This window comes from Lampetra planeri, chromosome 3, assembly GCF_965212315.1.
Source record: "Lampetra planeri chromosome 3, kcLamPlan1.2.h2, whole genome shotgun sequence".
Lineage (NCBI taxonomy): Eukaryota > Metazoa > Chordata > Hyperoartia > Petromyzontiformes > Petromyzontidae > Lampetra > Lampetra planeri.
Window position 1 is genome coordinate 7,092,305 of NC_136109.1, and position 26,687 is coordinate 7,118,991.

General features: G+C 46.3%; 1 long non-coding RNA gene and 1 pseudogene across 6 annotated transcripts in view; one reads left to right on the top strand and one right to left on the bottom strand.

The window, feature by feature from the left end:
• Positions 1 to 531: 531 nt before the first annotated feature.
• LOC144737091 (cytochrome P450 2F2 pseudogene) overlaps positions 532 to 26,687 on the bottom strand; it is a 74,012-nt pseudogene continuing 47,856 nt past the window's right edge. For 2 of the 5 annotated variants that reach the window (XR_013588901.1, XR_013588895.1), the window contains exons 2-4: positions 4,529 to 4,576; positions 3,763 to 3,793; positions 532 to 2,700 (exon numbers count right to left, since the gene is read on the bottom strand). The product of XR_013588901.1 is annotated as a cytochrome P450 2F2 pseudogene, transcript variant X19 (transcript). Of the gene's footprint in view, positions 2,701 to 3,762; positions 3,794 to 4,528; positions 4,580 to 26,687 lie in introns of all 5 variants that reach the window. The other 3 variants (XR_013588902.1, XR_013588898.1, XR_013588897.1) reach the window with 2 other exon arrangements.
• Positions 3,964 to 26,400, top strand: LOC144737351 (uncharacterized). Its single transcript, XR_013588944.1, has 3 exons — positions 3,964 to 4,755; positions 5,927 to 5,971; positions 6,835 to 26,400. It is a non-coding gene; the product is annotated as an uncharacterized LOC144737351 (long non-coding RNA).

Below are 26,687 nucleotides of genomic sequence, written 5' to 3' on the forward strand. Positions count from 1 at the left end.
GGTGACTTTTTTTAGGTTTATCTGGTGATTCCCTAACTTTGTAGATCTGACAAAACTGGGTAAATTTCCCCTCGTTTTTCAAGAAAAATAAAAGAGTATGCCTGCAATTGCTAGCATACACCTCTACACTTGAGGGAACTCCAGAGGGTATTTGGCCTACTCTTCCATGTGCTTAAAGAGGTGGGCCTAGTCACAGTTTACCCTACCACATGTTACTAGCTGATCAACTTAATTGTTGTATAACCATTAATGATGCTGGGTGGACAGAGGCTGCACTACTTCCACTGCTGTGCCATGATATCAAATTGAACCATTGTTCTCTGGATTGCAAGTCCAGTATGCTAATCATTACACAATGTTTGAGTCATACAAGCCAGGATAATGTCTGATACCTTACCCTATGCCACATTTGTGCCATGATGTATTTTTATTGAGTACCAAGGAATTACTCGAACCTGCACTGCATGAAAAATCTACGGTGGCTGCACAAGTGGGTCCTCATCTACAAACCAGTGGTCCACAAATTTAAACATCAAGCAACAATATTTATGTTTAATGCCACCACACTTGAACATAACCACTGTCAGCTTCGCAGGTGAGCAGTTGAATGATTATGAGTTGAATGATGACAGGACAATGGTTATGTTCTTGTTCAATTCAGAGCTCACAATAGTAAGGTTACTTTAATCAGACTTGGATTGATTGTTTTTTATTTTATCATTAATAGTGTGAGTTGTTTGAGGTAATGGCTATGCTGGTATATGGATATAGTAAGTGTAATGATTTTACGTAAGTATGTTTACAGAGACATTACTCCAGGAGACGAGAAACTGGGACCAATCCTGAAATTAATATTAAAACTGTATAGTCGATGTATTAAAGTTCTAAAATACGTATATTTATTGAAGCAAAGGATTATATTGCATATCACTTACATTGATTGCAATCATTTAAATTTGAATTGACTTCCTGCAACTGGGCATTACAATATTTAGCTATGGACCTTGGCCTAATGACAATTGCCATGATTTGCAAAAAAGTCCGTACATTAAGACGTCTATGGGTCGTAATCTTGTCTTAGCTACGATTAGTTGCGTATGCGTAACCCTAATTTATAGGGGTGTGGCGATAGAGTGGTACTGAATTTGGCAGCTAAAGTGGGAGGAGAGACTGAGTTGGGCCAGTAAAATTCAAAGTGCTGCAAGAGAGATGTGAAGAAAAGGAAAAGCTCCATCTTGGCTAAACTTTCCCCCAAACAGACACGGGGACCAGCAGGGAATGGCAGGAAAGCATCCGATTTGATACACTGGCCATCTTTATCAAGGAAATGATCAGGGTTAAACTTATGTGGTGTTTTCCAGTGGATGTCATCGTAAAAAGCAGACATGAGGTTTACCATTACATGGGTTCCCTTTGGAAACAAGTATTCGTTGAACTGCACATCTTTAGATGTAGGGTGCAAAATTCCAAATGGAAGAATGTTACCAAAGCGCTGTATCTCATGGATCACAGCATTCAAGTACGGCAGGCTGCGTCTGTCCTTCATACATGGCGGTCGCTCGGATCCCACAACTCTGTCAATCTCCTCATGACATCGGGCTTGAATGTCGGGGTTCATCATCATGAAGAGGAGGCCCCAGCGTAGTGTGTTGGAGGTAGTCTCCATGCCACCGATGAAAAGTTCCATCAATATCAGAATGACGGTCTGGTCAGTAAAGCTCCTGTTGGGATTGTCCTTCTCCTTATCAATCTGAGCTAGATATGAGTCAATCAGGTCCCTGGGGTTGTGTTGATCTCTTGTGGCACGGTGCTCAGATACTTTATCCTTGAGCAAGCATTGCAACTTTGTGTGAATATGGAATACTTTCTGCCATGGCCCAGGCAACTTTAGCAGAAATGGGAATGCATTACACAGTATTACCAGCGACTCTGCTTGTAACTGCACGAGATGCTCAAGCAGGTGTGTAAGCTTTTGGAACTGCTCATTGTTATAATCATATCGGATCCCGTTCAGGAGGGAGCAAATTATGTTGCCCACAGCATTGTTTAAATTACATTTAGGGTCAAACGCTGAGGTTTCCTGTTTGAAAGTCTCTATTAGGTACCTCGCTTCTATCAATATTTTGTCGACTATTGTTGCCTTTCCGAAGCAAAAATTGCGCAATGTTGACAAAGCAAATCGGCGCTGCTGCTTCCATGCGTCTCCATAGGGTGCTAATGCGATACCAATGTTGTGAGTGAGTTTAGTAAAAAGGGGAGTTATTTGTCGGTCAGCAAACTCGTGACCTCGATTCACCAGGACCTCTTTGACTGCCTGGTAGCCGCTCACCAACACAACAGGCGTACTCCCCATCATTATGGTACAGACTTCTCCATATTTTTTGGCCAATTCTTGCATGCCAATGTGGGGATTCTTGCAACTTAAGGCAGTGATGTTCCCCAGCAGCGGTAATGGTTTAGGACCAGGAGGGAAGCCCACTGGGCAGATTGTTGACCCCACCACTTGCAGGGCAGCCCGTACAGTTAGGAACACTATACAGATCAGGGCCAGGCTGATCAGCACTTGACTCATTATCAAGGATTTCCATTCTGGCGAAGTTGCGACATCATCAGCCAGCTGCCCCATCTTGTCGTTCTGTGTTGTAGAGCAGTCAGCAGAGTGAACGCACAGCTCAAGTAGTAGGGTGCACCAAAAGTTGTCTGCACACACAGACACATGCATAGCCTATTTATGAGGACACTACACTAAGCAGAATTAGGCAGCGGTTTACTCGCCTAATTCTACCAGAATATTCAGACAAGTAATAATGAGGGAATCCATTTATATAGATATCATAACTTTAATTGAGGTGACATTGTGAAATAAAGTGTGGCTTGGAAGCATATACTTTTTTTAAAGCAGTTGATATATTTAATCATAAGCTTCAGTAAAAATGCTATTCTGATACAAGCTAGTATGTTCAGTTTTTATAGTGAGTAATGCATATGTTAATCATTGGTCCACATATATTATTATTAAAATGTTAATACATGCATTTGTAATGGTTAACATTCAGGCAGACCTCGCTTAGCTCGATCCCATATAATTCTGATTCGTTATAGTGCTCTTGTCCTGGAGAAAAGTATTTTTTATAACAAAAAAATGAAATCAAAACATAAAGCGCTTACGAGTGAGAAAATATACCTTTCCCCATTCTTCACTCAGACTCCCCCCCCCTCCCCACAAATCAAACTATTTGTGGTCACGATTATTTCTGTAAAAAAAATATATATATATTTCTTCCAACGTTTTTACAGTTTGTTTAGCCAGATGAGAACTCACGAGACCAGTATAAAGTCTCAGGCTCCACCTAAAAGAATCCTCACCACAGAAATTTAACTGAGGGCATCACTAAGACCCTAATTGGAAGCGGAGCAGCTCCAACCTCGTCTTAGCATTATTATTATTAGCACTATTACCAATACCCCAATGAAGCCCTCATATTGCTTATATTAAAAAAATAAAAATGTCGGGAACGCATCTCCACATACACAATAATATAATTAACCCTTTAAGCGCTATTTCAATTTGCTCTCACTTCAGGAATGCCTCTTGAATGTTAAACAAGGTCTGCCTATATAATAAAAATCTCATTGGGTGTTCCTATGAGGTCATGACACTGATTTAAAGTAACTCAGAGATTCAGACATCTTAGATTGTTAGTCAGAATTTTTAGAGATTTTGTCCTGATGTTTAACGTAGTTTCAAATTCAATATTGTACCTGGTAAATATGGTTGTGATGGCTCTTCAGCCTACCAGTGGACTAAACAACAATATTTGGTGCATTAAATGTTTAACCAAGTAGCCGGCCTCTCCTGTCTACTACCATAACCATATTAAAGAAATAATACTGTCTTGAACGAATCTCCATATATACAATAGTATAATGTATAATGAATATACAATTGTATAATCAACCTCCAACGTCGGCAATGTGGTGTGTGGAGCGGGTTGCAGGGATTTTTGCAGCTGCATTAGCATCATTGCTACATAGGCACTTGTGGACCGCCCATGCTCCTGGTTCGGTTGATAGCTGCATTGGCATTGTTGCTGCGCGTTATTGCACCGCCCATATTTCCGGTTCTGTTGATGCACTTGGGCTATGCCCATACCCAAACTCGTATAAACAGCTTGCCTTTAGAGGCTGACTCCTTTGCCTATGACGACCGCTTGTATTGCGATCGAAACGTCGTGATATGTTTATTCACTTAATTTTTTATTTTATTGTTATTTTTTCTGTCTACGTGACTTTACCGAAAAAACCATAGAACATAGAATATAATAAACCCTATTTCAATTAGCTCTCACTGCCTATACGGTCTGTATTATAAAATGTGCTACGGCTCAACAAAATATGTAAGCATTGTTAAACTCATAAACAAAAATAAATATTTACATTTGCATGTAATACTGTAATAAATAGTGTATAGTACATAAAACGTGAAATAACATGAAAAGAAAACAAACTCCGTTTTATTTTCACTTACCTTGAGTCGCGATCCTGGCTTGCTTGTCAGAAGGGGCTTAATAAGTCACTACTTGCACACACACACAACAACGACAACGACCACCCGTATAACCTTAACAGACTGTTTGCGCAAGTGCTGTTAGCCAGTACCTATGAAGGCCGACACGACACATGAGGGGGTGGATGGCCAACACCGCACCCTGCTGCCTTTGTCTCCCTAGTGGCGTTGTCTACACATTGCACCAGGTACTCATTTAAGGCTGACTCGACCTCAGGGAGGCCCAGGGGCCAGGACCGGTTCAGAAAATCGTCACTGGTGTTGGCCATGAGTGGGAATCGAACTCAGGTCGCTGGGGTCGCGCGCTAACCATTGCACTTCGATGATATTTTCTTTTTTAAACATATCTAATGAAAACCTGTTCGTAAGTGCGGATGTTCGTAAGTGGGGCATTCGTAAGTGAATTACTACTTGTATATGCAGTAATTAACCTCAAATTTAACAAAACAAAGTTATTAACTTTCATACATATCATTAAATGAATGTGACCAATAGGTCTCCACCAAAAATGGCAAATTACATAATAGATGCTCAAAAACACACCCTGTATCTAGATCGACCAGCCCACATGCCACACAACACTGCTCAATCCCCGAGTAGATGGAGTTGGAAAAAAATGTGAAATTCGAAATTCGTTATATTCAAAATGATAACAATCAAAAACGTACAATTTTTATCAACATCAGAAATTGTAAAAATAAATGTTTAACTCATCAGGAAAATGTATCCCACAAAAACCCTTGTCGCATCAGTGAGCTTGTGTACCGCTGTTCGCATTTAACCTCGATGGATAATAAGTGGCCAGTTCACTGTTGTGCGCCTCACTAACGTGACTTGACTGGACAATATCACCAAAACGAGTTGACCACCCACTGCGCAGCTGCATTACATTTGACTGAATTTTCATTCCCGATTGGGAAAACTGTTTTTGGGTAACTTCTGGCCTGCAAGAGGTCGACAAAAGGTTCTGAGAAAGTAATTTATTTCCCATATAAATCACTTTGAACATAGCTTCAATCATACATTTTCTTAAACATACACACAAATGTTTCCTTTTAGAATTACATGTAACTTGGATAGTTCTTACGTTTGAACATGGGCGATGCACGAGCATGACGAGGGGTAGAGTGATATTGACCAGTAGCTGCATTTGATAATTAGAAAATGTTTTACTAAGTTCGCCTACACACATACAATGTGTGAGAATTGGTACTGCCGCTTTGAAAGAGATGCCGAATGCGTCTGGAGAGGTCCGTAAAAATGTCATTGTGTTATACATGTTTGTGTGGGGTGACCATCGTATAGCACATTCTTTCCACTTGTTTTAACATAGCACCATTTCCACCACACGTGTGTTAGGTTGAGTCGACATGGAGGCTGTCTGGCACAATGTATTGACATGAGGTAAGTTGCACGTGGAAAAATGCATGGGTGCTACAATTGTGACGCAATACAATAACAGCAAATCTACAAGCAAATTGCAAATATGCGGAACATAAACACATGAACTGCTCATTGCGTACTAACATTCATCAGGATCTGTTCACAAAGTCACAATCTGCATGCATATTCCTGCGTCAAATTTCATCACTGCTCATGCATCTGATGTCTCCGCTCCTCGACAACACCTTTCACGTCTGCCAGATCCAGCAACTTCTGCGCACCACAGTCCCAATAATTTGAAGGCACGTCCTCAAACTGTGAACATGGAGTAACAGACCACCCATTTTTATCTCCAGCAGCAGTACTCATGGTACAGTCAAATATTGACATTCCTTACATTCAGAGTGTGTGTCTGCTACCGTGATGCGGCTGACTGGTATGTGTGTATGTTATTAGAATTCTGGTGAGTGGTGGTACAGTGGAAAGTGCATTTCACCATGAACTTGGCAAACAGACTTTGATTCCCAGGCACGTCTAAAATCAGCAGCAGATAATATCAGAACTCGGATTGGGCCTATTTAGCCTCAAATGAGCACACTGTAAAATGTGCAATCATCAGCACTCTAGAGACAAAGGCGGCCGAACGTGTTTCTGGCAACATCACCTCCTTGTGAGCCATGTTGGCCTTAATAGTAACTTGCTAATAGCGATTATTCATACGCCTATTTAAAACTAGCCCTCAGATAAACGTGTTTATTAAAATTTAATAAGGCTTCGTAGTCTTCAGTGCAGTCTCCAACCTTTATTAATTATATCTCTCCTGGCCTATATGTTTTTTTACAGCAGTGTTATTGACGAGTGTGTTTTTGCACATATTTCTATAGGTAATGATTGAGCATTCACATCAGCAGATATCCCAGGTATGTACATACAGTTGTCCGATTTTGGGTAACGTGCAAACTCAAACAAAAACTGCTTTTAGTATAAAAAAAATTATGATATAAATGGGAGGGAGGTGTATGGATAGAAGGGGATGGACGGCCACGTCCAAAGGGCTTGCGTTCTGCTGGCTATATTTATAAAAGTTTGTGTTGTTAAGCTTTGTTTGTAACCGTTTTATCACTAGCCCTTCCCTATTCACGACCACAGTAATTATTTTAAAAAATGTACTGTTAAATATACTCTGGTAAAAAAAATTGTCATAGAACAATAAAAAAATTGGCTTGTAAACCAAATGTTACATATATATTCAATGTCAATGTTGTTATGTCGATTCACCATTTAACAAGTCGTAGAATGTCAGATTTGTCAGCACATATAAAACTATGTGAATGTGTATATGTGAATGATTGCACAGTCTTATATTTAAATAATAAGGAAATGTGGGAGCATAGAGGTGAGGCATGGGAATTCGAAGCTGTTGAAAACACACTTCCCGCGAGATAACATGAGAGATTATTGGTGGTGAGTGTCTGTTCCCAATGAATATTAGCATCCATAGAGTCAGATGGGTTCTATCACTTTCTTACTTAATTCATGGCTAAAGTGTGCCCACAGGATAAAGTCAATGTATTGCAAATCATTAATGCCTGCGTCGGATGACACTTGTGTAGTTAGTCACTCAGAGACACTAATAGTAGGAGGCACTCTTTATTATAGCCTTCACAGGTACATGGAGTAACTAGACTATGGTCAGGGCAGCTAACAGGCTGCCTGACTAACAACGCCGAGGAGGTTAACACGGTGACGGAGACTCCAGTAGCACGACGGGTTCCAAACAACAGCCCCAAACCTTGCTCGGGATCCCCTTTCATCCACCCAACGTGGCCTCGCTCTGCCTTCCGCCACACCCCCCTTCTAGAACTTACTAGAAGTCCCGTGCTTTACCTCACGTGCCCCCTCTATCACCTTTGCCCCACATCCCTTTCTCCGGCTTACCACATAACCTGCTGGCAGACAGAGCTGCTACAACAGCAGATCCCCTTCTCTGCCAACAACCAGCGCTTCGCGCCATAGTGACCCATTCCATGTCACTACACTTGCACCAGAGCAGAAATGATTGGAAGGGATCGGTTATATGAGTTTAACAGTTACAGGAGGTTGATACACTTCTGGAATCCATGGGCTTGTTATCACCACATGGAATTTGCCAAATTTCACAAGCAAGACCATCCATCCAAATAATCTTGAGACTTAAATAGGCTTTCTGGTATTTAAAAACAATTGCTATTCTTGAATATTTTTGAAAGGGTAAAGTAATGAAAATTAAAATTATGTTTTTAAAACACGCATGCTTTCAGTGAAATAATTCAAATTACGGATATTTTCACGATTAAAATGCATTTATACAATTATAAATTAATATCCAAAATCAGAATGATTAAAACCCATACAAATCTGTTTTATAACGCAGTAGTTGGGTTCCTGAAGAACACTGCGTTATAGAAACATCGCGTTACAATAAATAATATAGGGTAAAGCACTGTCTGTGATAACATGTGAGATGCGTATGCAGACTGAGGTGCGTGGTTAGCATCTAGCAGGATCCAGCAGCATGTCGCCTTTCGTGATGCTGCACCAAGGTAGCCGTATAACCGCTTATTCCTTACTCGTGCGACGTTATGTTCACTCAATTGCGTTATATCCAATTCGCATCCGCGTTATAAAAAAAACGTGTCCTTCATACATTTGTAATGAGAGCGCCATGTGGGGCGTTACTTGTCATCCAGTTGTGGTTTATCTGGGGTAGGGATTACATCTAGAGCAAAGGTGAGGGAGCAGAGCCACCCGGGAAGCCTCTGGAACGTTCCCAAAGGTTCCATGAGGGGCGTGGCCAGAGGCGGTGTTTGGTTGCCGGGGAGCACATATAAGTGGGGGCCGGAGCAAAGTGCAAGGTCGGTTTTGAAGATAAAGAGGAGCTCCCCGTTGCTGCTGCCCGCCATCTCCATTGGCCATGTGGCGGATCGACCTCCAGCCGCTCAACCACTCCCTAGCGTGCCATCAGCCAGCGGCGTGTTAGCGAGCGGGTGAGCGCCACGTGGCATGGGGCAGCGATTCCACCTGGGCGGCGATTATTCTGTAGTGAGAGTGAGACAAGAGACAACCAAGCTGTACTGAAGATTTATTTATAACCGACTTCAAGTTCTTACCGTGTCGGAGCCACTTATTACAGTGCTGTCAAGATGTGCACTGTTTCTGATAGAATTCTACGCAAGACACAATGTCTAAACATCAGAAAAAGAAGAATCCACCTGCAGTGTCCTCCGACGACGACGAGACGGCGACTCAGCTCCTGCAGACCCTGGGTGCTGTGGCCCCGGTGATGGAGCCCACGACGGGTGCCGATATCGCACCTGTGGCGGACGGCGCAGCGGAGCCGGGTCAACAGCTTCGCCCTGACGAGCCGTGGCAGAGGGTGGAGACCCAGTTGGGCACGCTAACAACTGTGCTCCTCCGCCTTGTCACTCTCGTCACACCGATCGCCACTGGAGGTAGTCCGGTGGTGGACCGTACGGGGGTGGACATGCAGAGGGCCGGTGACGGTGCCTCGGAGGGGGTCCCCCTTTGGTGAGTACAGCCGCCATTTTGGGCGGGGTGGAGACGGCTGCCATTTCGCTGTTCCCGCCAAGTTTGCGTGTCACGGCCGCCATTTTGACCACCGCTGCGGAAAGCGGTACGTCGGCCGCTAGTTCGTCGCTGCCGCGCGAAGTTTCACCGTCCATCGCAACGCCCGCTGCGAAGGAGAGCGCCGACCCCACGTGCGCGAGTTCGTGGCAGCTGGCGGCGATTGGAGTGCCTTTCACTGGCGCTTCGAGGCCACCTACAAATCAGTCCGATGGTCGGAGGAAGAGGCGCTCATTGCCTTGCCCACCATGCTGGACGATGATGCATTGGCCGTGTTTCGCTCCATTCCCGCCGAAAAGAAGAAGACGCTTACACAAGCCTTTCATGAGATGGCGGAGGTCTACAAGCCGCCAGACAACAGAACAAGGAAATTTCAGCACCATAGGTGGGAGAGCTCAGAGTCGCCCCTTGCTTACAGAAGCGCCTTGATGGCCTTGGCAGTTTATGCATACCCCGATGTAACACAGGAACTGTTAGATCCGCTGGTGATGGAACGCATGTTGGTGTTGGCGAGGGAGATGGATGTTGCCCTTCCCACGTGCGGCCATGAAATAAAGACGTCCTTGTGGGCCGCACGTTGCCTCAACGCACGTGAAAATTTGAAGCGCTGGGCGCAGATGGCGGCGTGGACGGGGGCTCAGCTAAGGATCGTCAGCCCATCGGCTGGTCTCCATCGAAAGTGGTCATCATTCCCGAGGAGGCGCCGTCGACGGGCGACGTTGCAGCGGCTGTCCCTCGCTGGAATCGGCGCCCTAAAGATGGTCGAAGTCACTATAATATCTACCGACTGCGACACGACAACGATCTGCTCCACCAGCGGCCTCCCGTCATGTGCTACAGATGTGGCTGTGTGGGCCATTTCTCCCAGGAGTGCCGCGCTCATCTTGCGTCGCCGTCTGGATCGCCGACCAGGTCTCCTGCAGCCGACCGTCCGCCGTCACGTCCCTCCATACAGGCGAGTTGGCACACGTCAGGCACCCGGGCACGTTCGCCATCTCATTCATTTCATGTCCCCGGGATGGGTGCATCGCATTGGGATGATTAGTTAAGTTGTTTGCATTTGCGTACCATTGCAAAGGGTTGGCCGGTTTCGCAGACACAGTGGAAAAAATTGGCTCGACGGGTGGTTGCCGCGGTGGTAGGATCGTCGACGGTGGCAGCCACTGTTCAAGGAGTTGATGTCCGTGTTTTGGTTGATACGGGAGCGTCTGCCACAATCATTTGAGATGTTATTTTCCCGTTGTTGTCGATCCCTGCTTCGCGTGTTCAGCCGGTGTATGATGTGTGTATTGCTGCTAACAGGGGAAGTATGGGCATCATTGGCCAGGTTGACACGTGCATCGCCATTGGGGATATTCGCGCGTCAGGACCCATGCTGATTTCGTGTACATTGGCCATGCCATGTTTGCTAGGCATTGACTTTTTGTGGAGAATGCCACTTAAGATTATTGTGGATCAGGGATGTCTGGAATTGCCGTCGGGTCGTAAATTGCGCTTTTTGTCATCACCGCTTCCACGACCAACCTCCTCAGCTACGGTTCAGGCTTTGGTTGATGCCACTATTACGGTTCCATCGGGTTTCCCAAATGTTGGTTCCCCTCCGTTATCGCAAAAAAAATCGCTTGCGATGTCGGGGTGAATGGGATTCTATTGACGCCTTCGAATACTGCTAGGTGAGGGTTGACGTTGGTTTGTGCTCAAACCATTCTCAGAACGGGTCAGGCCCCGTTTTTTCAGGTTTTTAATGGGGGCCCTGGCAATGTTATTGTGCCTGTGGGTCCTGTTCTCGCTCATGCTACCACCGCATTTACCGATTGAGCGGAACACACACCTGCGCAGGCTGTCTGCACTGTCGGGAATAAATGTCTGGTGGATGATCGATGGATCGCCGAATTGTGCGGCGAGAATGCCTCTCTGTCTCCGGTTGCGTATGTTGTTGTCCAAATTTTCAAATGTGTTCAGCAAGGACGACTTCGACTTGGGTCGGACGTTCTTGTTGTCCCATCGCATTGAGACGGGTGATGCTAGCCCATTTGGTTGAACCCACATTGTATGGGGCCGTCAGAAAAAGAGAGCGAGCGGCGCGCCGTTGATGACATGTTGGCTGCTGATATTATTTTGCCATCCACTAGCCCATGGGGCGCCCCGGTAGTTTTGGTTAAAAAGAAGGATGGCAACCTCCGGTATTGCGTTGATTTTAGCCACCTTAATAAGGTCTCCGTGGCAGACACGTATCCTTTGCCGTGGATGGATGATTCTTTGGATGCTTTGTCCTCAGCGCGGTTCTTCTCTCTCCTGCATCTCTCTTCTGGTCTTTGGCAATTTCCCCTCGATGAGTCTTCGAGGCAGAAGACCGCGTTCCATACCCCGCAGGGTCTTTTTGAATGTCACTGTTTGCCAATGGGATTGAATGTCACTCCTGCAACGTTCCAGAGACTCATGGAACTTGTCCTGGCTGGCTCCAATGGGACACTTGTCTCATTTATCTGGACGACGTCATCGTGTTCAGTCGGTCGTTTGATGACCACCTTCTCCGACTGCGCGCTGTTTTTGAGCGCATGCATTCTGCTAATCTCAAATTTAAAACAAAAAAAGTCACTTTTTAAATCCTTTATATTAAGTTCGCTTGCTTGCTTGCTTGCGTGCTTGCTTGCTTGCGTGCTTGCTTGCTTATGACCGTGCAAATCTTTCGGTCGTTTTTTAACCCACTTCCCGTGATCCAATCGAGCTGACATTTTGCACACAGACTCGTTGTGCGTGACAATTTCTTTTCGTGAAACATTTTTTCCAAAATTTTAAAACTTTTTAGGTTAAATTTTTTATATTTAATTACCAATTGCTTAATACTGGCAGACAATCATCTGACCCATAGGTGGCAGCCATCTCAAGCCAGAGGACGAGAAGACTCTAGCCGCCACGCATATAAAGGATTTATAGTGAAAAACTTTATTTTTACGGGTTTACTTGTTACATACTTCTGTGCGATCTTTGGGTCACGTTGTGAGTGCCAACGAGATTTCGACGGATCCGGAGAAGACGGCGTGTGTTCATGATTGGCCGGTCCCTGTGAGTATAGGGGATGTTCGGAGCTTTGTTGGCTTCGCCTTCCATTATCGGCAGTTCATTCCTGAGTTTGCGTCCATTGCTAAGCCATTGCATGTGCATACGGGCAAAAATCATAGGTTCCACTGAGGTCCAAAGGAAGAGGCTGCATTCAATGCCTTGCGTGATAGCCTGTCTGACGTGCCTACTCTTGACTACCCTATTTTTCGTCCCCCTTCATCCTCGAAACTGATGCCAGTGACACAGGTATCGGGGCTGTCCTTTCGCAGGTGAAGGGGTGCGTAGAACGTGTTGTGTATGGTAGTTGGGTACTTTCGCCGGCAGAGACCCGTTATTGTGTCACTCATCGGGAGCTGCTCGCGATCGTTCATTTTGTTAAACTTTTTGGGCCTTATTTATATGGTAGGAAGTTCATTATACACACGGATCACGCTGCCCTCCAATATTCTTTGAAGATCGGGCAGCCGGGAGGTCAGTTGGCACGTTGATTGGAGTGCTTATAGGAGTTCACATTTGACGTCACCTACCGGAAGCGGCCTCGTTATGCCAATGCTGACGCGTTGTCGCAGTTACCTCACACGTCTCAGTGTGTGTGCCATTCCGGTACAAATCGCTGTTCTCCTCTGGGCACGTCTCGGCCGATGGCTGTGTCCTCAGTTGAGATGCATCTGGATGATGCAGCAGTTCCCCCCACCAATGCCGTGTTGCGTCTCTCACAATTGGTGTGTATGCGGGAACAATTTTTTTCTGACACATCTTTGACCTCTTTGCGTGATCAGGCCTTACCGATTGCAGGTGATTCGGAATCTGTTAAGACGGGCCGTTTTTTTGTTCTTGATGCCTTGTTGATGTGGCAGGATGACATGTCGCTCCGACCAAGATTGGTTTTGCCAAGTTCTCTACGTGCAGGGTTGATCCACACGTTGCACTCTGAACGCATTTTCATCTTGGCGTTTAGAAAACGTTGCTTACCTTTCAGAGGGATTATTATTGGCCGGGTATGACGTCTGACGTCATTGGAGCACTCCGCTTGTGCACTGAGTGTGCCCAGAGAAAGTCACCCCGGCAACGTTACATTCCGCCTTTGCAGTCCATCTCTGTCACGCGCATCAATGAATTAGTTGCATTGGATGTGTTGGGACTGTTCCCCGTGACGCTTCGTGGGAATAAATATTTTTTTCCCGTTGGCCAGTGGCGTGGCCCCTGCCAGATCAATCCGCTTTAGCCATTGTTGACGCCTTCGTGAATGGCTATGTGATGGAAAAAAGGGCTCCGGAAAAGTTGCTTACCGATCAAGGTAGGAATTTCACTTTTAAATTGTTGCGTGACGTGTGCACTATTCTGGGTACAAAGAAGATTTCGACGTCTCCCTACCACCCTCAGACGGATGGTATGGTCGAGCATCTAAATCGTACCTTGTCCGCCATGTTGTGCCAGACTGTTAATGAGCGACAGGTCGACTGGGATCTGCAGATACCCAGCGTCCTCTCTGCCTACCGGATGGCGCCTCATGCTTCTACGGGATACTCGCCATTCTTCCTCATGTATGGGAAGGAGAACGTGCCACCTGTTGATGTCCAATTTGGTTCCCCTGTGCTGCCTCGTAAGTCGACTCTTCCAGATCACATCCGCGAGTCCGTTCGATGTGTTTCCGAGTTACTGCCCCTGATGGGCCCTGTCTGCTACTGCAGGTAAGTGCAGGCAGCCCATTTAAAGCGCTACACATACACACAAATATTTTCTTTAAAAACGATGTTAATTGCACAGCTCTCAAGTTCGAAGATGTGATTCACAAGGATGAGTGGGTGACTTCAAATTGACTAGTAGCTACATGAAACAAGGAGGAAATTGCTTTGCTAGCCCTTACATATAAATCGGTAATTCCGACGTGAGATACATGCCGAATGCGGTTTGGGAGATCAATAAACAAGGTCACTGTGGTAGATATCAATCGCTCAACAACCGCGGGGGTTAGGTTCCTGGAAAAGGCTGCGGTAGGCAAATCTGCAGTTGGTAAAGTACAGGGTCTTTTGAAAATAGAGGGCTAAATAAATAAACAAACATCATTAACTTTACATACCTTTTAAATGTAACAATGATGATGACGATGAGATGATGGGGGAATGGGTGGTTAGGAGGAGGGGCTCAGCCCACCCTCCCCCTCTTCCTCCGGGTCATCAATAACAGATCGGTGGGCAGGGGTACGTGTACGTTATCGGAACGGAATCAGAAGAAAAATAATATCACTTCATTGGTACGTATTCTGACCTGTATATATTTGATGCTGAAATCAAACAGAGCTACTTTTTTCATCACGCACATGGTTTGATCGCTGGACTGGCTACAGCCTTTGCAGCGGTTTTACTGGTTTCGTTAGATCGGCCCGGGACCACGGGATAATGTTGAAAGCCAGATAATTGCATGCCAGATAATCGATCAACTATATATAGTATATACAATATTAGAAAAAACTTTGGCTGGCTGGTGAAAGACACTTGTTTACATACTGTTTTTGCTCATTATTTGTATATTTGGTGGGGATTTCATCCTTCAAACGTGAGTTTTTCACTTTTATATATCATTTGATAACTTATTTATTCTTATAGACACTTTTGTGTTCTGTTTGATGTTCATTTCTGCTCATTTGTTTCACCGCTCAGGGCATGGCTGTGTTCTCTGCAGTACTGTGTTCAAATCAGCACTCGTGTCTTGTGTTCTGCAGATCCTCCGTTAAAGTTATGTGTATATGTTCTTTCCTTTTATTCTCCCGTTCTGTTTGTGTTATCTTTTTGGGTGTAATCCATGTTATTAGACCTTTTTTGCGACTGTACCTCACGAGTTTCAAAGAGTACAGATCCGTTGCTGCGCAGATGCACTGTTATAGTGCATGGCAGTGCTCACCTTATGAAGCAAATTAGTTCCTGAGACCCGTTCGTAAGTAGAATACGTCGGAACACTACAATGCACTAGCCATAGCGTCATTGTTATGAAATGCCTTCTGGTTCAACAAAAAGGGAAGTATTGTTTACTCACGATTAAGAATAAATATTGTACATTTGCATGTGTGAGGAAGCTCCTTAGCAGGTTCCATTTTCAAGAGGATAATCTTTATTTTAAATGAACGTAAATACAGCGGTGAGTACAACTATCTCGACTCGCAACGGATTTGATTATCTGCAGCCAAAGTAATTTCCATTACATGTGTAGTGAGTGCAACTGAGTAGCAGATGATGTCTTAGGGAGCAACAAGTTTTATTAAACTATTTGCACAACATACTCCAGGCTATTAACACAACATACACTCGGGTGGTGACCACCCAACTAACTATGTTATGGCGGAACTAGACACGGTTCCGCTATCCCAGTCCGGAGCACAAGCTGGGTCCCGGACCGCGTTAGTGGCGACTTCTTCAAGCTTGACGTGGATCTCTGCCTCTCCAACAGTAAGAACCCGAGCCCCTCCCGGGGCCCCCCTTATATCGGGATGGGCTGGGGCTGGTTCCACCTCTTGCCCCGCTCACCTTCTCGAACTCTCTCGCCCTTGCCCAAAGGCTCTCGAGAGTTCTTCCCGGACCATGTGACCACTCATTGGCCCCCTCTACCGGTGGCCCCCCTCCAGTATCATCCGGTCACATGTCCCCAGGTCAGCCAGAGTATCATGCCCCCAACGTAACCCTAACTGGCTGACACTCTCTCGCTCTCTCAATGGGAGCCCGCACCGCACGCTGTGCGTGGTGCCACCGCACTTAACCAGCGCTCACCCAAGCCCCCACTAGGGCTGGTACTACACCCCGTGTCCGGGGTGTACACACAACAGTATACATCCCACCGTGGCCTCACAGGCCCGGCACCACACAGTGACATTACAGTCACTACATCACCACCCCCCCATCCATAGCACTCAGCCGTCCCGGCTGTCAACTTCCCCTTAACGAACTAACGACGAAATATATACAACAAAACGCACGTGTGCTCCAACAATAACCAAACAACCAATAAATACCCAAACCCACCTGTACAATTATACACTGACTAACAAAAACATTATGCAGAACAACAAGAATAACAATCACGACATGCAGGGCCCCCGCAATCAACATCTTCCACCCACAACAAGTAACAACACTCGTGAGCTCAATGGCGCGTAGGATCAGCCAATCACGCGAGCGTGACAACCAATGACGGCGTGGGAGTGTGCAACGTGCGCGGATTATGCAACCCGAGTCCTTGAGTGAGTCCGTGATGCCAGACCTCCAGCGGGGTTGGGCTTGTCCGCCGTGGATGACCCAAAGGAAAAAAGCAATAAATCATAAGAAGCCATTTCTTCACGAAGAGCAGTAGGCCAGACCATCCGACCTTCCACGTCCGGAGCATACGAGGCCGATACTAGCGGCCGCACACAATTGTGCAGCGCCTGGGGGCGGGACAGAGACACTATCCTGAGGACTGGCATCAGCAGATGCACGCCTCAGCTCGTCGGGCAAACCCGACACTCGGCCCCTGCAATATGGAGATTAAACAAATTCACATGGGGCAATAAACAGCTTCAGACGAGAGAAGTGAACAAACCAACTTCGCTTACCAAGCCGAATCTGGACACATTGTGGACGCACAACCCGAACAACATCAACTGGCCCCTGCCAGGGTTGCAGCAATTTAGAGGATGTGCCCACAGGCACCTGCGGAAAATGCAAAGAGGCCCTGTCGCCCGGCGACCAATCGCACAGGGAAACACGAGCCCCCTTCAGCCGCTCGTTAGCCAACTATCTGGCTCGAGAGTTGACCCTGGAAGCTTCCCACGCTTTGGAGAGCTCAAGAGTGAAACGAATGGAATCTGATTTTTTTTACACTTTCACGGCCGGCGCGGCCTGCAACTGTACATTGATGGGAGGATCATATTCCCGTCCACACATCAAAAAGAAGGGAGAGTAGCCGGTGGACGTGTGAGGGGCCATCCTGTAGGCGGTGAGAACCGCTGGGACATGCAAGTCCCAATCCAGCTGTGCCTTGCTGACCAGGTGACTCAACATGGAGGTCAGCGTTCTATTCAGGCATTCGACCATGCCATCCGTCAGCAGATGGTATGGTGATGTGCGCACCTTCTTTGTCCCCAGCAAATCGCAAACCTCACGCAGCAGTTTCGAAGAAAATTTCTTACCTTGATCGGACAAAAGACGCTCAGGGGCACCCTTATCTAGGACATAGCCATTAAGGAACGTCTCGGTCACAGCTATAGCCAATTGATTCGGTAGCGGCCAGGCCATAAGCCAGCGTGAGAAATATTCAACGCTAACGAGCAAGTCACTACACATGAACTGGAGCAGTCTTGCTCAATGTTTTCTGTCTTGTATATCTCGAACAGTCGGTCCCGATGGATTCCACAATGTAGATCTTGAGTAGTCAGCCCCGATGTCGTCCACCTCCCGTCGTCGATCAGTCCCCGAGCAAGCGCCCCGAGCACGGGCCTCGCTCCCCCTATTATACTCGCAAGGCCGCGCCCCTCTCTAGCCTTGGTCTCCCCACAGTTTGTAACATTGTGACAGTACCTTCCGGCCACCTGTCTTTATGCATCTCCATTCGTCCTTCCAGAGCCTTCCCTCATACAGTACCCTGCACCTGTTTTCAGCCATCTCCACTCACCCCACTCGAACCTTGCTATGTACAGTACCCTACACATGTATAGTGACTAACTCGGAGATGATAAGACTTGGAGGCACTTCTTTATTAACAAGCACCATCGGGGTTAACACTTTTAATAATTAGTCTGTCTATTGTTGGCGATGCTACTCAGTCAGAACAGTTGCTACGCTGCATGAGGAGTGGCGCCCCAAGATGGTGAAGACGGAGACGACGACGAGAAGAATGGTGAAGACGATGAGAACAATGGTGACGAAGGACTTCAGCAGCACGATGGGGATCCCACTGCAACAACAGCCCCGAGATCCCCTACAGGGGCTCCTGTTATACTGTCAGCGTGGCCTCGACCTGCCTCTGGCCACGCCCCCTTTCTGTAATTTCCTCGTGGGTTCTTGGTGTGCCTCTTCTGTTACCTTTCCCCTAGATCCCTCTCTCGTGTTTTTCCTGGCCTGCTGACGTCAGGACTGCCAAACGCCTCAAATCCCCTTTTCCTGCCAGCAACCAGTGCTATGCCACTACACATGTAATACTGTGAAAAAAACTGTATCGTAAATAAAACACAAAGTAACATGAATATATAAAAACGGTTTTATTTTGACTTACCTTGAGACCTGATACCTTGAGTCACTACAATTGCACACACAAATACAAACAGACAAACAGTAATTACAAAATGTAACGTATCGACTTCACACACGTACTGGAGGAGGGCTTCTCATTTATTTCTCGTTGACTTAAAGTTACGACTTTTAATGGCACAGTCACTAAAATGTATCTCTGACTGGCTATATAGTTGGCTGACTATACAGCGACATGGCGATGTCTGACTATACAGCTGGTAGACTATATAGCGACTTATAACAATGTTCACTAAATAGTGAGACAGCTACACAGCGCCTACAATGGCAACGAGGAGACAGCAGCGATGACGATGACAATGAGGAGACAGCAGCAACGACGATGATGAAGATGACGAGGAGGACCCCGAATTCCTCACGCGCCCAGAACCCCGTACCACTCTCCCTTATATCCCCTGAACGCGGCCATACTCCGCCCCTGACCACACCCCTCTTTGAAAAGTCTCTCGCGGGTTCTGGGAGCTTCCCGATAGACCCCCTCTTTGACCCTTGGTCCAGTTTATCTCCCTCTTGTGGCCACTCCCACGTACTTAGGCTCTTCTGATTAGTCCTTACAGCCACCAGTCAGCGCACTTACGCTACACGTGATACTATGAAAAAAACTGTTTTGTAAATAAAACACAAAATAAAGTAACATAAATATAAAAAAACTGTTTTATTTTAATTTACCTTGAGTCCTGATACCTTGAGTCGCTATAATTGTGTAGAGGTGATAGACACTCTATTCGGTAACCTGCGGGGCCACTATGTATTAGAGGGCCAATGCAGTGTTACCGCTCTGGGACCAACGGCCGGGGTCAGGGAGAGGTGAGAGCGGATCGTAAACACGGATTCCCACCAGACCAACAGCCAGGGGTCAGATGAGGTAAAAGGGGATCAAAAACGCGGATTGTAAAGAACCAATCAGAGGGTTCCACGAGGGAGCATGGGATTGGATAAGGACTGTTACAAACGGGTATAAAAGGGCGAGCGCGGGGAGCGCCCGCCAGTTCTCCTCACACAAAGACAGAAGCCCGGCTGAAGAAGCTAGGACCCTGGACCAAGCCTTCCAGCTCTTGTAAGAGCTAAGGCTCAGTGTTCCAGTGGTCAAGGGGAGAATAGGTCCTGGCAGGCAGGACCCTGGCTCCCCAGCCTTCCAGCTCTTGTAAGAGCTAAGGCTCTGCGCGACCAGTGGTCAAGGGACCCACCGAGCCAGCGGTGGGTCAAGCTAGCCTCCCCTAGTTCCCAGCCAGAGGACGCTAGGGCAGCGGATAGACTGGGAATAGCGCCCGCCAGTTCGGAGGCTGTACCTCCCTAGGCTAGCAGTCAGAGCCGTGTAAAGGTCCCGCTAGGTACGGAGACTGTACCTCCTCAGGCTACGGGTGAGGGAACCGTATATCCCTATGTGTGTTTATAGGGACTGTGTCGGAAGAAATACAATAAACCAGTGTGTGCCTTAAGAAGGTTATTCATCTGTTATTACAACACTACAATTGCACACACAAATACAGATACACACCCCAATGACAACGATCCTCTGTATGGCTTTACCAGGCTACTGGGGCAAGTGCTGTTAGCGGGCAGCGCCAATGAAGGCCGGCATAGCACACGAGGGGATGATTGTCCAGCGCCATGCCCGGCTGACTTTGTCTCCCCAATGACGATGTTTACACACCGCACCAGGTGTTCAATTGGGGCTGAGTCGACATAGGTAGTCTCAGGACCCGTTAAAATAATCTTCAGTGGTGTTGGCCATGAGCAAGAAGCAAACAAGGGTCGATGTTTTTGGAGCGCAGCCTGCTAACCTCTACACTACCGCTCCCAAATACACTTACTTTCACACACACGCACAATGTGCGAGTGTGCACACACACTCCCAGCGCGAGGCTGACTCGTTACATCTTGAGGATCGCTCCACTGATCAAAATAGTTCCACAGTTCAGTTTGAAAGTGCGAGTTCTAGTTTTAAGTCAATGCTTTTCTTTCATATTTTACTAGCGGTAAGTACCCGGCGTTGCCTGGGCAAAAAAGACAGAAACACACATCGACCTACACACAGACATTGACCCACACAAACAAAGACATCGACTTACACACCCATATATGGTCTCACACACACAGACATCGACTTTAAATACACACACATGGAATTACACAAATTGATGTACACACATACAGCGACTCACACACATACGTTGAATCTCACACACACATCGATCTAAGCACACATGGACTTACACACACACATCGACTAAGAGACACACACATGGACTCATACACACACATACATGGACTCACACACATATTGGCCTACACACAAATACACATAAGGACTCACACACACAGACATGGACTTTAGATACACACACATATCGACTCACACACACATTGACTTACACACACAGATATGGACTTACACACACATATGGACTAACACACACATATGGACTAACACACACACACATGGACTCACGCACACATGCACATTGATGTACACACACACATCGACTGACAAACATAGACACACACAGTGACTTACACAGTCACATGGAGCCATGCACACACATCGACTAACACACAAACACAGTGACTTACACAGTCACATGGAGCCATGCACACACATCGACTAACACACACATCAACTTACACACACAGACATCTGGCGTTGCCCAGGCAAAAAAGACACAGACACACATCGACTAACACACACACATGGACCTAAACGCACACACAGGTGTTGTATATGTGCCGGATTATGAAATTTTGATAAAAAAAATGTTAATGAAATTTTAAAAAATACTTAAATCGCATACATTATGTTAATAGTTGTTTTGTATGCATAAATTATGATAATCACGGAGATAATCGTATTAATGTATGCGAATGCTTGCGATTATGTTAATGCTTAGCTTCGTTATCCAGAGTTGTATCAATCGGGATAAAACGATTATCTTTGATTAAACATTTACTGATTATCTTAGTGTGTTTATGTTAGGTCTCCAAATTCATATCTCAACGCAGGTTACAGTTCTTATGAATAAGACAGTTTTGCATGGACTTGGAAAGAAACACTCGAGATACTTCTGTGTTAACAATTTTTTTAATTCTAAACAAACATATGACACTCTAACATGCACAGGCAAAAGTATACGTCAATAGATTCATCGGCAAGATTATATGTTAACGAAATGTTTGACAATAGTGGGTGGGTGCATGTGTTCGTGGGAGAGCGTATCTGGCTCTGCCTTAATTAATTCTTCGGCGAGACTCTATGACAAAGAAACAGGTTTGACACGATATTCTCTCTCTGTAAACGTATCGATTCGCAATGAGGATTTCGAGAGTTTTAGTTAGCATCGATGAATCTATTGGTTGCTTATGCGATAAGAGAAACGAAAATAAAAAGGCAAGAAAAACTTCACACTCTTATAACCGACTGATTCTTAATTACTCAGAGGGCCACGATTCCTCACGGCCAGCTGGTGTTCCAACTTTATAATTAGTCTTCTGATGATTGTCTAGGGTGGGTCCCATTGTGGGAGAGGTGGATTGTCTCTTGGATAAATTCTTGCATGCCCCGCGGGAAGTTAGATGTGTGTGTGTATGTGCTTCCTTGAGTTTGTGAGTGGGGGAGGTGATACGACCGATTTGGAGATTTCCTCTCGCCTGTGCGGGTTGCAGCCGTGACTTTCTCCGCTGGGAGGTGAGCGGCGTCGGCCCGCTGCTGTTCGTGGAGAGGCTTGCCCGCTGGGTGGTGCCCGGCGGCGCTTGGCGGCGCTTGGCGGCCCTCGGCGCAGGCACCCGTACTCTGTGACTCTGACGGCGCGGTGGCTCGTTCTCTGTAGCTGACGGCGCGGTGGCGCGTTCTTGTAGCTGACGGCGCGGTGGCGCGTTCTTTGTAGCTGACGGCGCGGTGGCTCGTTCTCTCTCTCCACTGCTGGATGACGAGTCGGTTCTCGTTGGTGCTGGTCGATCTGTGCGTGTGTATTAAACACACGGCGCATGCGCTGGCGCTGTCCTCTTCCTCACGGCCGTTCGATCAGGCTTTCTCCACTGCTTCGTGCTCTCTGCTTTGCTCGCTTGGTCAACGCTTGGCGATCTCCGCCCTTTCTCCAGGTTGCTTGCTGGTTGTCGCTCTGGCGATGAACGCTGCTTTCGTTCGTTGCTGGGTGGACGTTGGGTGTCTTCGTTGGCTCGAGAGTGATAACTGGAATCTCCGTCAGTTTCACTCGCAGCTCGGCGGCTCAGTGTAGCGATTCTTCTTAGGTGGTGCAGACCTCAGCTTGTCAATGCACGTCGCTACTCCGCGAACATCGCCATTCTGGATGACGAGAGAGCTCCTTCGTTGGCGGCGACGATATGAGATGGGGGGCTGAGCCCCGGTGGCGTACACCCGGTGGTATATCGTTGTTGGGATTTTGCCTTGGCTTATATCGGGAAAATCCACTCTGGTTTTTTTTCGAGTTGTTCAAAGGCTGGAACCATATAATTATTTTTTTTGTTTGTGTGCGTGGACACATCTGCGTCCTTGTGTGTCGTGTGTGTGTCCGTCCGTGTGTGTCGTGTGTGTGTCCGTGTGTGCGATTTATTGGAGGAATAAGGTTCTTCAAAGAAGCAGCTGTCCGTAATAATTCTGGAAAGAGGGGTGGAGGTTTCCTCGCGAAACGGCGTCACATATGAGTCATCAACCTAAACCAGACTGACGATTCGCGTTCGCAAAAATCATAATCAACGTTTTGGGTTTGGATTATGAATAATATTGGTCACGAAAGCCTACGCGTTAAACGAGTTATATAATCCCTTCCCTCGCTCTGGGCGTCATCCTTTGTCTTACACAGCTTTAAGTTGTTCGTTTTCGGTTTGGAAGTTAATGAGACTCACTTTACTATTATAGTATTATTGTAATTTGATTGTAAGTGATTCAAGGTATGTGGTAGCCGTGTTCACGGTATTCTTATCGTGGTTTGATTTCTTTATGGGGAGGTGTTATTTGCTCGTGTGCGCAAATCTTGCTGTCCGTGCTGCGGGAAGACAAAGACGGCTGTGCTCCTTCGTTGGAGCACACTGCAGTCCTGCAGCCGTACGACGCGTGTGTTTTATTTTTTTATAAAGGCATCTGTTGAATTCCTTTCTTGTGGGCACCTTCCCCACTCGCCATGAGACTTTTTATGAGGGCCATTTCCCTGTTTTGTTTGTGCCTGCTCTGTGGCCTTTTGAAGCGAGGTGTGAACATCTGCCCGTGGAAGAGGGGAAACGGGTTTTCGCTCATCCTTTGTTTGTTCCCAAGTTGCCACCGGTGGCTGTTAAAAAGAAATATAGTATTGGCAGAATTATTCTTAATATATTTTTTTTTTAGAAAGGGGATAGATACAGCACAGGACTCAAACACACACACACATCGACTGACACACACACATCGATTTACACAGCAATCTCTGATGATGCCACAGCTAGAGCAATTTTCTCTCTTATTTGCGAGCCTTAGCGAGGAGCAGTTAGAAAACAAAGGTCTTCTCAGTACTGGCAGGTGCATCAAGGAAAAAAATTAACCCGTAAAAACAAAGTTTTTCACTATAAATCCTTTATATGCGTGGTGGCTAGAGTCCTCTCGTCCTCTGGCTTGAGATGGCTGCCACCTATGGGTCAGATGATTGTCTGGCACCATTAAGCAATTGGTAATTAAATATTTAAAAAAATTCCCCTAAACAGTGTAAAATTTAGGAAAAAGATGTTAACGAAAATGCATTGTCACGCACAACGAGTATGTGTGCAAAATGTCAGCTCGATTGGATCATGGGAAGTGGGTTAAAAAACGACTGAAAGATTTGCACGGTCCTAAGCAAGCAAGCAAGCGAACTTAATATAAAGGATTTAATAAAGGATTTAAAAACAAAGTTTTTCACTATAAATCCTTTATATGCGTGGCGGCTAGAGTCCTCTCGTCCTCTGGCTTGAGATGGCTGCCACCTATGGGTCAAATGATTGCATGGCAGCATTAAGCAATTGGTAATTAAATATAATATTTTTGTCCTAAAAAGTGTAAAATTTTAGAAAAAAAATTTCATGAACATTAATTGTCACACACAACGAGTCTGTGTGGAAAATGTCAGCTCGATTGGATCACGGGAAGTGGGTTAAAAAACGACCAAAAGATGTGCACGGTCGTAAGCAAGCAAGTGAACTTAATATAAAGGATTTAACAAGTAAACCCGTAAAAACAAAGTTTTTCACTCTAAATCCTTTATATGCGTGGCGGCTAGAGTCCTCTCGTCCTCTGGCTTGAGATGGCTGCCACCTATGGGTCAGATGATTGTCTGCCAGTATTAAGCAATTGGTAATTAAATATTTAATTTGTTTTCCCTAAACAGTGTAAAATTTTGTAAAAAAAATTTCACGAAAATTAATTGTCACACACAACGAGTCTGCGTGGAAAATGTCAGCTCGATTGGATCACGGGAAGCGGGTTAAAAAACGAGCGAAAGATTTGCACGGTCCTAAGCAAGCAAGCGAACTTAATATAAAGGATTTAAAAAAGACTCGATTTGTAGTCTCAATGTCTTCCAACATTTTCGTGGAGGCTTCTATATGTGCATCCATCAGCTTTGGTTAATTTTCCTTAATACATTTTAGAAGCTGTAAAGCATAATAGCATATTTAACGTAGGATCTCTCGAGCAAGGGCATGCAGGTTGTCCCTGTAGGGTGTTGTAGTCCCATAGACGTGAGGTATTTTCCAGCAATGAAGTGCAGTTTGTCGTGAAGGAGGATGAGGGCCTGTTTGAAGATGGCATGAGAAAAGTTGACGTCGAGGTTTGTATTTTGTCATTGAGCTCCGTGGAGGATGTCCTCACTCATGTTCTCTTTGTATTTTTCCATTCCCATGGGGTTAGATATCTGGTTCGTAAGTACAGGTGTTCTTAATTAGAGGACTGCCTGTAATATCCTTGCACCCATATACAGTGATACCTCGGTTCATGAACGCTTCTGTTCACGAACAACTCGGTTCACGAACAGAAAAGTTCATAAAAATATGCTCCGGTTCACGAACTCCGCTTTGGTTCACGAACAGGAGCCGCGGCCATTTTAATGCTATTGTAGTGACAGAACGGTCACTACTGTGTTGGCCTGTACGAAGGCTGGGGGCCCCAAGGGGGTGCCTGGGGGGTCACGTGGTGGAGGGATCCGGACCTTCCCAGAGGTGGGGGAAGTGAGGTGTGTCCTGGGAAGGGAGGCGTGGCCTGAAGAGAGCCAGCCACGCCGGGGCGGAGCCAGCCACGCCAAACGAGATATAAGCGTGGTGTGAACGCAGAGCGAGGCTGTTGTACTGTACTCCGAAGTGAAGACATCATAGGTCGTCAAGTCCCGAGTCGTCGTCCTGGGCCAGGCAGGCCGTTGCCTGCCTGGTCCAGTCTGTGTCGCGTTCCAGAGTGTTAGTGAGTTGAGGAAGGTGGTCACCACCTCATGTACAGCGTTATGTTATTTACCGTTTAATAAATAGTGTTGCCTCCAAGCTGCGTGTGTGTGCACCTAATTCGGTCTTACTACATTTGGTGTAGAAGTGGTCATCGAACTTTCGCTGATTAATTTGAAGAAGCTGTACCCTTCGCTGCCATGGTGTAAAAGCTGGCAGCGAAGTGCAAGACCCAACCGGAGGTGCGGATGGACGGTGTGGGTTGCACCTGGCCTCTCCCTGCGACGACCACGGAGTCTGGGGCCCCGGTGATGTGCCCCGGGGGATGGGCGACTGCAGCCTGCATGGGAGGAGGCTGCGAGCCCGGGCTGGTCGCCATCGACGGC